The sequence below is a fragment of the Somniosus microcephalus genome, chromosome 9 (genome assembly GCF_052327205.1).
Source record: "Somniosus microcephalus isolate GS21.2 chromosome 9, FLI_Smic_1.0, whole genome shotgun sequence".
Lineage (NCBI taxonomy): Eukaryota > Metazoa > Chordata > Chondrichthyes > Squaliformes > Somniosidae > Somniosus > Somniosus microcephalus.
This window is the reverse complement of record NC_140995.1, coordinates 138,010,552-138,022,673: the sequence shown is the minus strand read 5'-3', so window position 1 is coordinate 138,022,673 and position 12,122 is coordinate 138,010,552. Positions and strand designations below refer to the sequence as shown.

Below are 12,122 nucleotides of genomic sequence, written 5' to 3'. Positions count from 1 at the left end.
TACCCACCCAGGGTATATCGCCAGCAGTTCTCATATCTGAACATGTCTGAGGAGCAGTGTGTTCGGAGGATGCGATTCAGAAGGGCGGTGGTCACTGAGATCTGCCACCTGCTTCGCGTAGATCTGCAGCCACAGCCGAGGAGCAGGACGTCTCTGTCGGTGGCAGTGAAGGTGACGGCGGCTCTCAACTTCTATGCCACCGGCTCCTTCCATTCCGCTACTGGGGACATTTCCAACATCTCCCAGTTTGCGGTACATTGCTGCATCCGCCAGGTGACCAATGCCCTTTTCAGAAGGAGACGTCAGTTCATCTCCTTCCCCATGACCGTTGACAAGCAGCAAGAGCGTGCAATGGGCTTTGCAGCATTAGCAGGCTTCCCCATGGTGCAGGGCGCCATTGACTACACGCATGTGGCTTTGCGGGCACCTCTAGAGAATGCCGAGGAATACCGCAACAGGAAGGGCTACCATTCGCTCAACGTGCAGTTGGTGTGTGACCACAGGCAGCTCATCCTAGCTGTCAATGCCCGCTTTCCAGGCAGCAGCCACGATGCCTTCATCCTGCGCCAGACTTCTGTGGCAGACATGTTCGAGGCCCAGCCTTACCCACGAGGATGGCTTCTCGGGGACAAAGGCTATCCTTTGTGCACCTGGCTGATGACCCCACTCCGTGCGCCCAGCACCCCTGCTGAAGAGGGATACAATGACAGCCATCAAGCAACCAGGAACATCATTGAGCAAACAATCGGCGTGCTGAAGCAACGGTTCCGCTGTCTGGATCATTCCAGGGGAGCCCTACAGTACTCGCCTCAGCGGGTCTCCCATTTCGTTGTCGTGTGCTGCATGCTGCACAACCTGGCTATCTGCAGGGCTCAGCCACTGCCAGCAGACATTGGAGGACCACCAGAGGAGGAGGAGGACCAGCACAGGAGGGAGGCAGAAAGTGCAAGGGCCGCCCGTCGGCGGCTTATTGCAAGTCAGTTCTAGGCCCCCTCTCAGGGAATGGCTTGTGCCAATGGCAGAAGATGAATGTAGCCGCTCCACAAGCCCTCAGCCGAGCAGGGCAACCAGGACTTCCAAAAGAAAGCATGGACAGTGCGATTTAAGAATTTTTTTTACTGTGATACCTGTGCCCTTCCCACATGACAAACTAATGGAGAGAAACCCCCACCAAAAACACAAATACACCAGTCTCGGCCTTTACAAGTAAAACAAATATACCAGTCTCGGCCTTTAAATATGAAAGAAATACAGCAGTCTCGGCCTTTATATATGAAACAAATACACCAGTCTCGGCCTTTATATATAAAACAAAACATTTGGCCACACCTTCTACTTTTTCCCCTGCGAGGGTGATCCGTTTCGCTTCCGTGAGTGGCCCCTACCCGCCCTGCAGCTCCTCCTCAATGCGACCCCAGTGGCTGCAGCAAGGCTGGGGGAAGGCTGCTGAGGGTCAGATGGTGAGACGGCAGATGCCCTTGGGGGTCAGCCTGGACCAGCTCTGGGCCTGGAGGGGCCGGCTGCTGACTGCTCCAACTCTGCTTGGGCGGCAGCAGTCTGTCCAACAGCTGGTGGCAGCTGCAATGGAGGAGTGACAGTGTTGGCTGCAGGAATGCTGCCAACCTGACAGATCACAGGCACTCCCTGGTCGGCTGATACATTGGCACGCGCACGGGCCAGCACTGCAGCATGTGCAGCATTCTGCTGAGGCACAGACTGCTGGGCTGCTGCGGCACGGCGAGTGCCCCGGCGATGCCTGGCCGATCCAGCGAGTGTGGCAGCAGTTAGTGCCCGTGTGGCCCTGGTCTGTGTCTGCATGACAGCAGCCAGTGAATGCACGGCACGACTGAGCACTTGGCTAGAAGCCGCCTGTGAAGCAGCGAAGTCCTGCTGACTCCTAGCCTGTGCTGCCGCGACGTCCTGCAGACTCCTGGCCTGTGCTGCACTGAATTGTTGCAGACTCCTGGCCTGTGCTGCACTGAACTGTTGCAGACTCCTGGCCTGTGCTGCCACGACGTCCTGCAGACTCCTGGCCTGTGCTGCCCCGAATTCCTGCACACTCCTTGCCAGTGACTCTATGGAGTCAGGCATCCTTGCCACTGCAGTCATGAGCTCAGTGTGCCTGCGCTCAGCCTGGGTGCCCATTTCCGCTAGGAGCCGCACCTCCTCTGCGCTCACCGTAGCAGGACTGGAGGCCGCACTCACCCTCTGGGGAGAAGGCCGCCGAGCTTCCCCACCCCTCCCGCGTTGCTGCAGCCCGCTGGTCCCCGGAGCTTCACTATCCTCCGACCCTTCCCCCCTACTCCCCTCCAGGGAAGACGTGTCACCATCATGGCCATGGGCTGCCTCGGCTGAGGGTGTCCCTGATGGGCTGGCTTCCTCTTCCTCCTCCTCTATGTCTGACTCGGACACAGTGCCAGCTTGAGGGGCCGCCTCCTCACCTGGCGAGTCACCATCTGAAAGCAGGGAGGCACAAGAGTTGCTTTAGAGTGAGGACAGGGTGGCAGCGAGGGAGGCATGAGTGCTGCTGTGCACTGCATTGGTTCGATAGTGGCAAAGGATGCTGGTGTGAGGCGCAAGTGGAAAGGGAGAGGTCAAAAAGGTGATGACCTTACCATTGGTACCCAGAACAGGGTCAGCATCTCCAGTGGCGACAGGGCCACTCAGCCGGCCTGCCATGATCCGCTCCACTCGCTGCTCAAGGTCGCTCAGCTGTTTCAGGTCAGGACGGCCTCCCCCGGTCTGTCGCTGCTGTCTTCTGTTATGCGCCAGCTTGGCCTGCAAGAGAAAGGACCGCCTCTAAGTACAGTGTTAAGCCCTGATCTTGCCCGCACTGCCTCCCATGGTCGATTAGCCCTGACCGTGTCAAACCCTGATCTTGCCCGCACTGCCTCCCATGGTCGAATAGCCCTGACAGTGTCTAAAGTCCTGAATGCGCAAGTGCTTTTCATGACAGTCCCATAGCTGCTGGATGAGGGCTGGCCATTAGGGCTTTCAGACCCGTTTGGCCATAAAGTGAGGTGCACATGCAGGGATGAGGAGGATACTGGAAAGGGTACTCACCCTGACAACCCGAGTGAGGTCGTTGAATTTTTTCCGGCACTGGGTTGGTGTCCTGCCAACCACGCTGTTGGACGTGACCCCGTTTGCCACATCCCTCCATGCTTTCCGATATTCGGCGGGCAGCGGCCTCCTGCCACCCTCAGGGAAGAGGATATGGCGCCTGCGGTCCACTGCGCCAACCAGCAGCCTCAGGTCACCCTCGCCGAAGCGCTGCGCTCTCTCCCTGGCCTTCTCCATTCTCCTGGGCGTGGAGCTGTTCCAGAAGCAGTGTTCAGGCCTTGCCTTAGGGCTGCAGTGTGCAGGGCGTGGCAGCCAAGCAATTCCACCCTCCCCCTTTAAGTGCTGACCGGCGCCTGACTGTCTGCCCTCAATGAGCAGCTCACCGCACCTGCGCTGCGCCCGCCTTCGGTGTCTGCGCCCCGGAGCGCCGGCTTAGCGCCTAATGATAGTCGTGCATCGCCTGCTTTAGCGCAGCAGCAACCTCTTGGGGCGATGCAACTAAATATCGGCGAAGGTGGCGCTAAGTTGCGCCGGGCGCAAAAGTTAGCGAACGCCATGCTGTAGCGCCCCAAACGTGGCTATACTGAATTTCTAGGCCCAGGTCTCCCCGCACACTGGAGTTTAACTCCACAGCGTGCTGTGACATCACCGACAGGTTCCACGCCTAGAAGTCAGCCTGGCGGACAGGCTTGGCTTTCAGTTGGGCGGAGAATGTTGAAAACGAGGTAGGTCCAATGCCCGACCCTGGGGGTTGTCCAAACCCGGTTTGGGGCGGGGAGTGCGACCCCAGGTGGGCAGATCCGATCCCTGACTCTGGGGAGGGGCGTCCAATCCCCAAACATGTGGGGGCAATACCTGGCCAGGATGGGAGTGGGGGGAGGGGGCTATTGTATAGGGGGGGGCGCTGATGGTGGGAGAGCATGGGGGGTCGGGAGAAAGCAGTCCTGCTCCTCCTGGCCTACATTAAGTGCTCCCCGAGGCTCTCCTCGCCTCGCTGCAGGCATTCCTAAGGCCTGGGAAGCCTGGCTGGCCACAGTTATCTCTGAGGCTTCCAACCTCATTATCATGTTTCAAGCGCCAACCTGCTTCCTGGGAGCAGGTTGGTTTCCCACACCCCGTCCCACCTCTGTTAAAACTGGAAGTGGGAGGATTGGGGTCGGGATTCATACTTTCAACACTTTTGCCTCCTACCAAACCCAAACCCACCTGTTTTTTGGGGGGTAAAATTCCCCCTCTTACCAGATTTTAATATTCACCTGTAGTCTCCTGCATTCTTCCTGGCAGTTTGTTCTTCTATCGAGTTGGTATAATTAGCAAACTTTAAGGGTTGAATTTTGCCGGCGTTCAGAGGGCAGGCTCGGAGGCGGGTCAGCTGTCAAAATAGCAAAGATTGACAGCAGGTAGGGAACCTGCGGTCAACCCATCTGCACGCGAGTCTCCCAGGTGTCGGGTCTGTCGGCGCTGAACAGACCTGACACCAAGTGGCGGGGCAGGCAATTCACATCATTAAATGGGTTGTTAACATCCAATTAACTGTTATTTTAAGCCTACATTTCAATTTTACGTGCTCCCCCATGGGTTATCTGCTGCTCGGGGAACACATTAGCTCAGCATGTTGTGAGTGGATTAAGCATTGTATTATCTCATGACCTGACAGCTGCCAAATTTGTATGAAAGATCCCATGTTACAGCTGTTCACTTTCAAACCTCAGAAACTGTTGATAACTGCATTTGGAAGACATAGAGCTTTCTGCAGCTAGCAAGTGTTTGGAACAAACTATCTATCCAGTGCCACCTCATTGGAACAACCTCTCTCACCATTGACAGATCACTTCGGTCATCTCAACCTCACCAGCCATCTATTCCATCAGCATCGTTGCCCTTGAAAATATCTCACCTTGGTCCTCAGAATCCCACCAAGATCAGCCCCAACGCCAGCATCACCGGACACACCAGCAGCAAGAACAAAAACACCAGCCTTCTTTGCAATCAACTGATGCTGCACAGGACAGAGGGCATCAGCACCCGACCACATTGCTGCCCAGGATGTCAGGGATGGCCTCACCATTGCCAGATTTACTTCACTTGACGCTGTACACCCTGGATGCCACAGGATGCGCCAGGTTGGCACCACCCCACACCAACATCATAAAGCATCCCTACAATGCCCAAGCCATTCCTTTCACACTCATCACCATTGCCGGGGGGGGGTTACCCTTATGTCTCACCATTCACGACAACTCACTAAGCCACTTCCAAAGGTGCGCACAGATCTGTCCAATAAAGCAAAGTGTTGAAAATAAAGGTTTCAATGTTTGACAACACATTACTAGAAACTTCACATGAACATTGGCTTAACCATCCAAGTGCCTACCCTTGTGTGTTGTTAGTTGGTATGCTTGCAGTAGGATGAGGGCGAGTGTGAGGGGTGGCTAGTGAAATGGGGAAGTTAATGTCGATAGAGAGGGATGGGGTGGAGGTGCAAGGTAAGTTGGTGTGAATAAGGATGTGCAGGAGTAGATTAGGGAAGGCAGAGTGATGTGGATGTGATGAGTGGCACAGCAGGATGAGGTTGAGTGTGGCTTGGCAGTAATGTTTCGTGATCTACTGAGATCATTGAAAGGCTTGCACCACTGCAGCCTAGTCCTCCTGATAACATCCCTGCTTGTGCCCTCCTGTGCAATGTGCAACCAGGCTGCGTTGATCTCCTGGGGAGGTCTCTTCCGCCCATGGGAAGGGAAGAGAACCTCCCTGCGTGCTGTGAATCTCTCCATAAGCATATGGAGGGAGCCTGGGTGCAGCTGTGCACCTTTGTGCAGTGCTCATCAGTGTTTGCAGCACCTCAATGCTGTAAAACACTGACAGCAGAACTGTCAAAATCAATTTGGACATGGCCCCTTTAAGGAAACCGGCTGATGACGTGTCATCAAATGATGTCATCAGACCCACTTCCTTTTAATTGTCCGGGAACCTCGCAGGGCGGGCTTAACAAGCCCCATCAACGTAAAATCGCTTGGAGAATGTGGGCTGCAGTAGGCAGCGGGCTGGGACCGTGACACCGACCCCGGCTGCTCTGGACCCACCTCGGTCGGCGAAATCGCGGCCTAAGTCTAAGTATAGATCATTTACATATATGTCAGTCTGAGAAAAATTAATTTCCCACAATACTTGAGGGGAATTTTAACCTCCAAGAATGGGTGGGTTGGGAGGTAAACTTTTTGATTTTTTGGAGTGGGAGTGCAACCTGGCTCCAACACGCCCACTTCCGAGTTTAATCGAGGCGTATCTGGATGCCGGCGAGAAACCTACTTGCCAAAGTCGGGGGTTTCCTAATTGGATATGGGTGGGTAGTTATTGGCGCAATTTATGTCCTTAGGAGACGTTAATGAGGTATTTTTAAATTGTTTTTAATTTGGCTGCAAATTTTACTTGAGCAGCATGGGTTTCCAGGGGCTCTGGAAACTGACCAGGGAAATGGAGGCGAGTTTGAGCAGCAGTTCAGGTGGGTATTTAAACTTGTCATTGTCCCATCTGCATAAAACCTCATTTATTTCAGCTGCTGTCTCAGTTCCCTCTGGCACATGTTTAGCAGAGAGGATACAGCTTTTTTCAACCTTTGAGGATTTCAAATTGACAAGATCAGGATGAGAGGCATTTTTGATATGTTTGATAGCACATCAGAAGAGGAAGACCATCACCATTCATGGCAGCAGTGATGTGCTGTGCACAGGAGAGAGGACTGCAGGTGGAGGAGGACAAAGAGGCTCATCACTCATCTTCGGATGAGAAGAACATAGAGGAGGAAGAGAAGGAGGAGGATGAAGATGGGGCATCCATCACCAGGCCAGCTGCTTACATTGCTGCACAGGATGCTCTAATATCCCAAAGGTTCACCTAGTGAGAAACATAACAAATAAAATCCTGCGGTCCACCCCCACCCCTACCCCTTTTCACTAAATAGTCCTTCAACCACTCATCCACCCATTGTTCATCTGCCCAATGGGTCCTGTCATGTATTGACATTCATCATGAAACAAGTGAAAGGGCAAGTTGGCCCGCAGGATGCAATAATGGTGACGACGTGGAAGTGGTGCTAATCATTACATTTTATGTGGTAGTATAAAAAAAAACTGAACAACATTACATTTTGTCAAACACCCAGGTGCATATCCTTGGTGAATTACAATTTCTTCAACTTATGCTTCCTACCGCTTCTACGTGGTACATTCTGTGTGGCTTCAGTAGATCCCTGCCCTGACTGTTGAGTTGCTTTTGGCCTATGCCCTTTGGGCTTTGGAGCCCCTGAGTGCCCTGTCAAAGACTGCTCCACCTGCACATGGGCAGGGGTAGACACGGCTATCGGGAGATGAGTCAGCATGTTGGATACAAGGCTGGTGGGGGGCGGGGGTGCAACGGGTGAGAAGTGAGAGCGCTTTGAATAGAGTTCCCACTTCCATGTCCTCTTTCGCCATCATCCCTCTCCTTGGCCAGTGCCACATGACTCCTACCACCCTGCTGCAGACCAGCTTGAAGGCCATTGACACGTTTTAAGGCCAAAGATAAGGGCATCTGTCATCCTATTTAAGGCGGCAGACATCTCCTGCATGGCCGTGGTCAAGGCCTGCATAGACTCATTTGAGAACAGTGTTTAAAGCTCTATGGAGGCGGCCACTCTCTCCATGGCAGACATTCTCGCAATTCCCTGTGCCACCAATCCATTAACGATCGAGTTAGACTCCTCCATCTCTCCACTATTATGGCGAGTGCGCATGGCACGTCTATCAGTGCCTGGCTAAGTTACGGATGCACCTCTTTTTCTCCTTTTCAACAATAGCCCCTAGGGATCAGCATCTGTGTCTAGCTGAGCAGAGCTTGGAGTGGATTGCATCCCCTGACGTAGACTCTCTACAGCTGTCCCTGCCACCAGTGTCTGCTCCTGCTTATTTGTGAGGTGTGAATCAATTAACTGTCTAAGTGGACCCAATGGAGTGTGAGTATCTGCACTGCTGCATGGCTGTAGGTACTGTGAAGGTGCACCCTCAGAAGGAATGCAGTCCTCTGAGGAATCATTCTCATGGATTCCTATGACACTTGCTGTATGTGTGAAGGCCCTGGAAGACAAAAGGGATATGATTTAGTTGTGGCAAAATCACAATCTTGACAATCACCATACTCAGTCTTCTCATAGTTCAGTCACTGATGAAATGAAGTCAGAGATATTTGTAATTATGTCACCAGCTATCTGCAAGCTCCCTGTCTCTCCATCTCTGACTGAGAGGAAAGCAGATGTGCCACTTATCTCCAGGGTATCCTCCTCGGCATCTGTGAGCTAGACTATTTGTGGTGGCCCACCTCCAGTCCTGCTCCTCACCCGTGTGTATTGCGCATTCTTCTCCTAAAAGTGGCAAAAAAACAGACCTGTGAGTAAGTCAATTTGAAGTATTCACCCGATGGATGTAGTACATTCGATGAGGGTGACTACAAGACACATGTATCACCTTGCATGATGATTGGGATGAGTGCCAATGGTGGATAAATGGAGTTGAATGTAACAGTCCTGAGGAGGCGGGTCTGTTGTGAAATTCGGAAAAAATGGCTTCAGACACCCAACCCGCCTCCACCCGATTTTCTTGAGTGTCTGTTCAGCCGCTCCCAAACTGACCCGATTGGAACCGGTGGGACAGGTAGTTAAGGCAGTTAAGAGCCTGTTAACTGCCTTGCTATCCTATTTTGATAGTGGTTTCCAATTTTTGTACTTCTGGCTCCTGTTTCCCGTCTTGTCAGAAACAGGCCAGCTTCAAGGAGATGAGTTGCTGGAGGACATGATTTGTAGTCATTGGTGGTGCACTTTAAAAGCGCCCCTGAAACATAGCTGACATTCAAATGCATCAACTTTGCTGTTGTAGGTATGGGATAAGATTTTGCACATCTACTGACCTTGTGACTGTTCAAGCTGACACCCATCTGCAGTGTGACCTGAATGGAATAATTTCAGCCCACTTTGACTATGCGCTTGCAAGCTTGTTGCCTCAAATGAAATCTATAGCAATGGGATGGGAAAAATTTATGTCCTCTCATCCTGATCCTCTTAATGGGAAGAGCAGCAGCTGCATGACTCAGCGCAGATCTTCCTGGGAAGAGGAGGAGGATGAGGGGTGCCCTGTTGTGACCAATGCAGCATCCCTCCAGTTCACTGTTGCCTGTCAAGCAGGGGATGCACACAGCCATGCCACATTCGCATAAGCTTACTCTTCAACCATAGGTGGCTACCATATGGCTCTGTAATTGTAGGCAACATTAGTCCACTGTCATACATCATCTTTGCTATACCTGGTTATTTCCTATAACTTTCACTATCAGCATTACAAAACCAAGTCGCCGAGCCCTCAATGTGCAATTGCCATTTCCCAGAACACATAGGCCACACAATCAATTGTTTGCCATAATTTTTCTTTACCACATGACAAAAGCATCACAAACCAATAACAGTCAGAAAAAAAAGACAAAATACCCACGTGAGTCCCCTTGTGACTAGTGCTTAATCTTTCTCTTACGCGTGCTTCCCCTGTGGCTTCTGCAGATGTAGAGGCATCTTGCTGACTAGGATGCTGTGCCAGTTTACATGCCTTTGGTGGGCGTCCTCTGGGTTTGGATGCCTGGGAGGGCTATTCAACAGTCTGCTCTTCCTGCGGCTGTGCAGGGGCTGAAACGGCCATCTCAGTTGTCTCTGCAAAGTAGGTCTCTGACCAAGGGCTCCGCAGTGGCATGGTCGTGTGAGTGCTTGGAGAGGAGCCCACACTTCCTTGTGTCCTGCCAACAACATCCCTCTCATGGGTCAACCGCACCTCAGTGCTGGCAAGTGGCTGGAGAGCACCTGGCTGCACATCAGGGGGAGGCCATGAGGATCCGTATCTGTATTGGCAGACCTCATCACAAGGACGTCCATGAAGCTCTGGTCTCTCTGCTCAATAGCTGCCCATCTCTCCTCCAGAGATGACGATCTATTTTGAACAGTCACCATGTTTTCCTGACTCTGGTGACTTATTTCCTCCATGGCGGTAGCCAGCCTTTCCATCTCCCACTTCCAGGTCCTTGCCACCTCCAACAATTTTGTATGCAGCCTCCTCAGCACTTTTCAACGTTGCTAGGGTTGGTGTATCTCCTCCAGTCAGTGCTCTCTCCATCTTATTGTGGGCTATCTTTTCCTGCAAGGAGGGATACAAGCGGAGTTTCAACCACAGTGATGGAGTGAGTGTGACAAATCCTACCATAGAACCTTTGAGGGAGACTAAGAAGGGGTGAGGTGCCAAAAGGAAGCTAGCTCCCTGTGCGTTGTTAGTTGCTGTCATTGCATAACAGTGAGAGCAAGTCTAAGGGGTGCATAGGCAGGATGCTGAAGTGTTTCAGTGCAGATACAGAGATGGATAGGTAAGGGTGCAAGTAAGGATAAGGTGGTATGTGGGGGAGCAGGCTTACAATGCAGAGTGCTGGTGATGAGAAGAGAAGGGAAGCAGATTGAAGGTAAGTGTGATAGGATATTCACTTTTGATGTTCGCACAAGATCATTAAACAGTTTTCGGCACTGGATCCAGGAGCGTGAACAAATGGATCTTGCACTGATCTCCTCAGCAATGCGCAGCCAGGCTGCCTTGGTCTGCTGAGGAGGCTTCCTCCGGCCATCAGGAGGGAAGAGAATCTACCTGCGCCCTCTTACAGCATCCACAAGAGCATGGAGGGACTCATCATTAAATCGAGGAGCTGCCTTGCCTCTGGAAGAAGTAATTGTGAATGGAGCAATAACACTGAGTATCAGAATGCAGAAGAGAAAGGCTTAGGCTGAATGGCAGCTTTAAAACCAGCTGTTATGGTGACGTCATCAGAGGCGGCCAGCTGACCCAATCACACTCATTGGACCGGCCAGCACACCCCAATGAAATCAACAAGCTGATTAAATCAAAATCGGACATCAGCAGCTGATCCTTCCGGAAGCGGCTCTGGAACCCGCCCACCACGCAACCTGACTCCAACCTGCCTTGGAAATAAAAATTGAGCCCCTCATCTCTGGGTCAAAAAGTTGAGAGTTCAAGCTCTGTACCAGGGTTTGAACTCTCAATCTCGGCTGACATTTTGGTGCAGTACTGAAGGAGTACAGTATTGGCAGAGGTGCTGGACTGCAGTTGAGACACTGAACAGAAATCTTATCTGCCTGTTCTGGTGGTTCAGGTGGATGTTAACTTGACACGATTCAAAGAAGTGTAGTATCCTGGCCAATATTCCTTTCCTAACCAATAACTCCAAAAGAAAAATAAATTAGCTGGTCATTTGTCTTATTGCTGTTAGAGGGATGTTGTTCGGCAGAGATTATCTGGTCATTATCTCATTGCTGTTTGTGGGACCTTGTTGTGCGCAAATTGGCTGCCGTATTTCCGACAGTGACTACACTTCAAAGTACTTCATTGGTTGTGAAGCGCTTTGGGATGTCCTGAGGTCATGCAAGACACAATATAAATTTAATCAATTAATCAATCATTTATCTGCTTAAAAACATTTGAATTGTAGCCACTATTTTTTAAACCACAATGAGGTAAATTTCCATATTTTGAGGGACAAGCATCCATGGTGGGTGGGGTACCCAAATTTCCAATATGCATTCCTTGCATGTGAGACTGTTAACACCACCCAATATATTTGTCGCCACTGAAATCTTTTTCTGCTCTGACTGATAGAACAATTGCATTTCAGGAGATAAACTTTGTGATTTGGAATATACATTTTATGTTAACAGAAAGATAAGAGATTGATAGCAAACTTTGACTGAAAATAATTGCTCCGATTTTGAGAGTCAGGCAAAGTGAACGACCTTACATGCCTGATTTTAGTACCTGTGCTATCACAGAAAGTGTCATAAACATTAGCCCCAATTTTGTGAGGCCCTATACCACCGGGACTAATATTATCATTATCTCAAAAATGTGTTCAAATTAGGAAAAAAATTCTAAGATTAGAACAATCATATCTTCCATGACTTATCATGAGTCACTAGAAATATGGTAACAGAT

General features: G+C 51.1%; 1 protein-coding gene across 10 annotated transcripts in view; it reads right to left on the bottom strand.

Moving 5' to 3' along the window:
• tbc1d32 (TBC1 domain family, member 32) overlaps positions 1–12,122 on the bottom strand; it is a 404,895-nt gene that overhangs the window by 35,189 nt on the left and 357,584 nt on the right. The gene's annotated exons all lie outside the window — the stretch shown is intronic.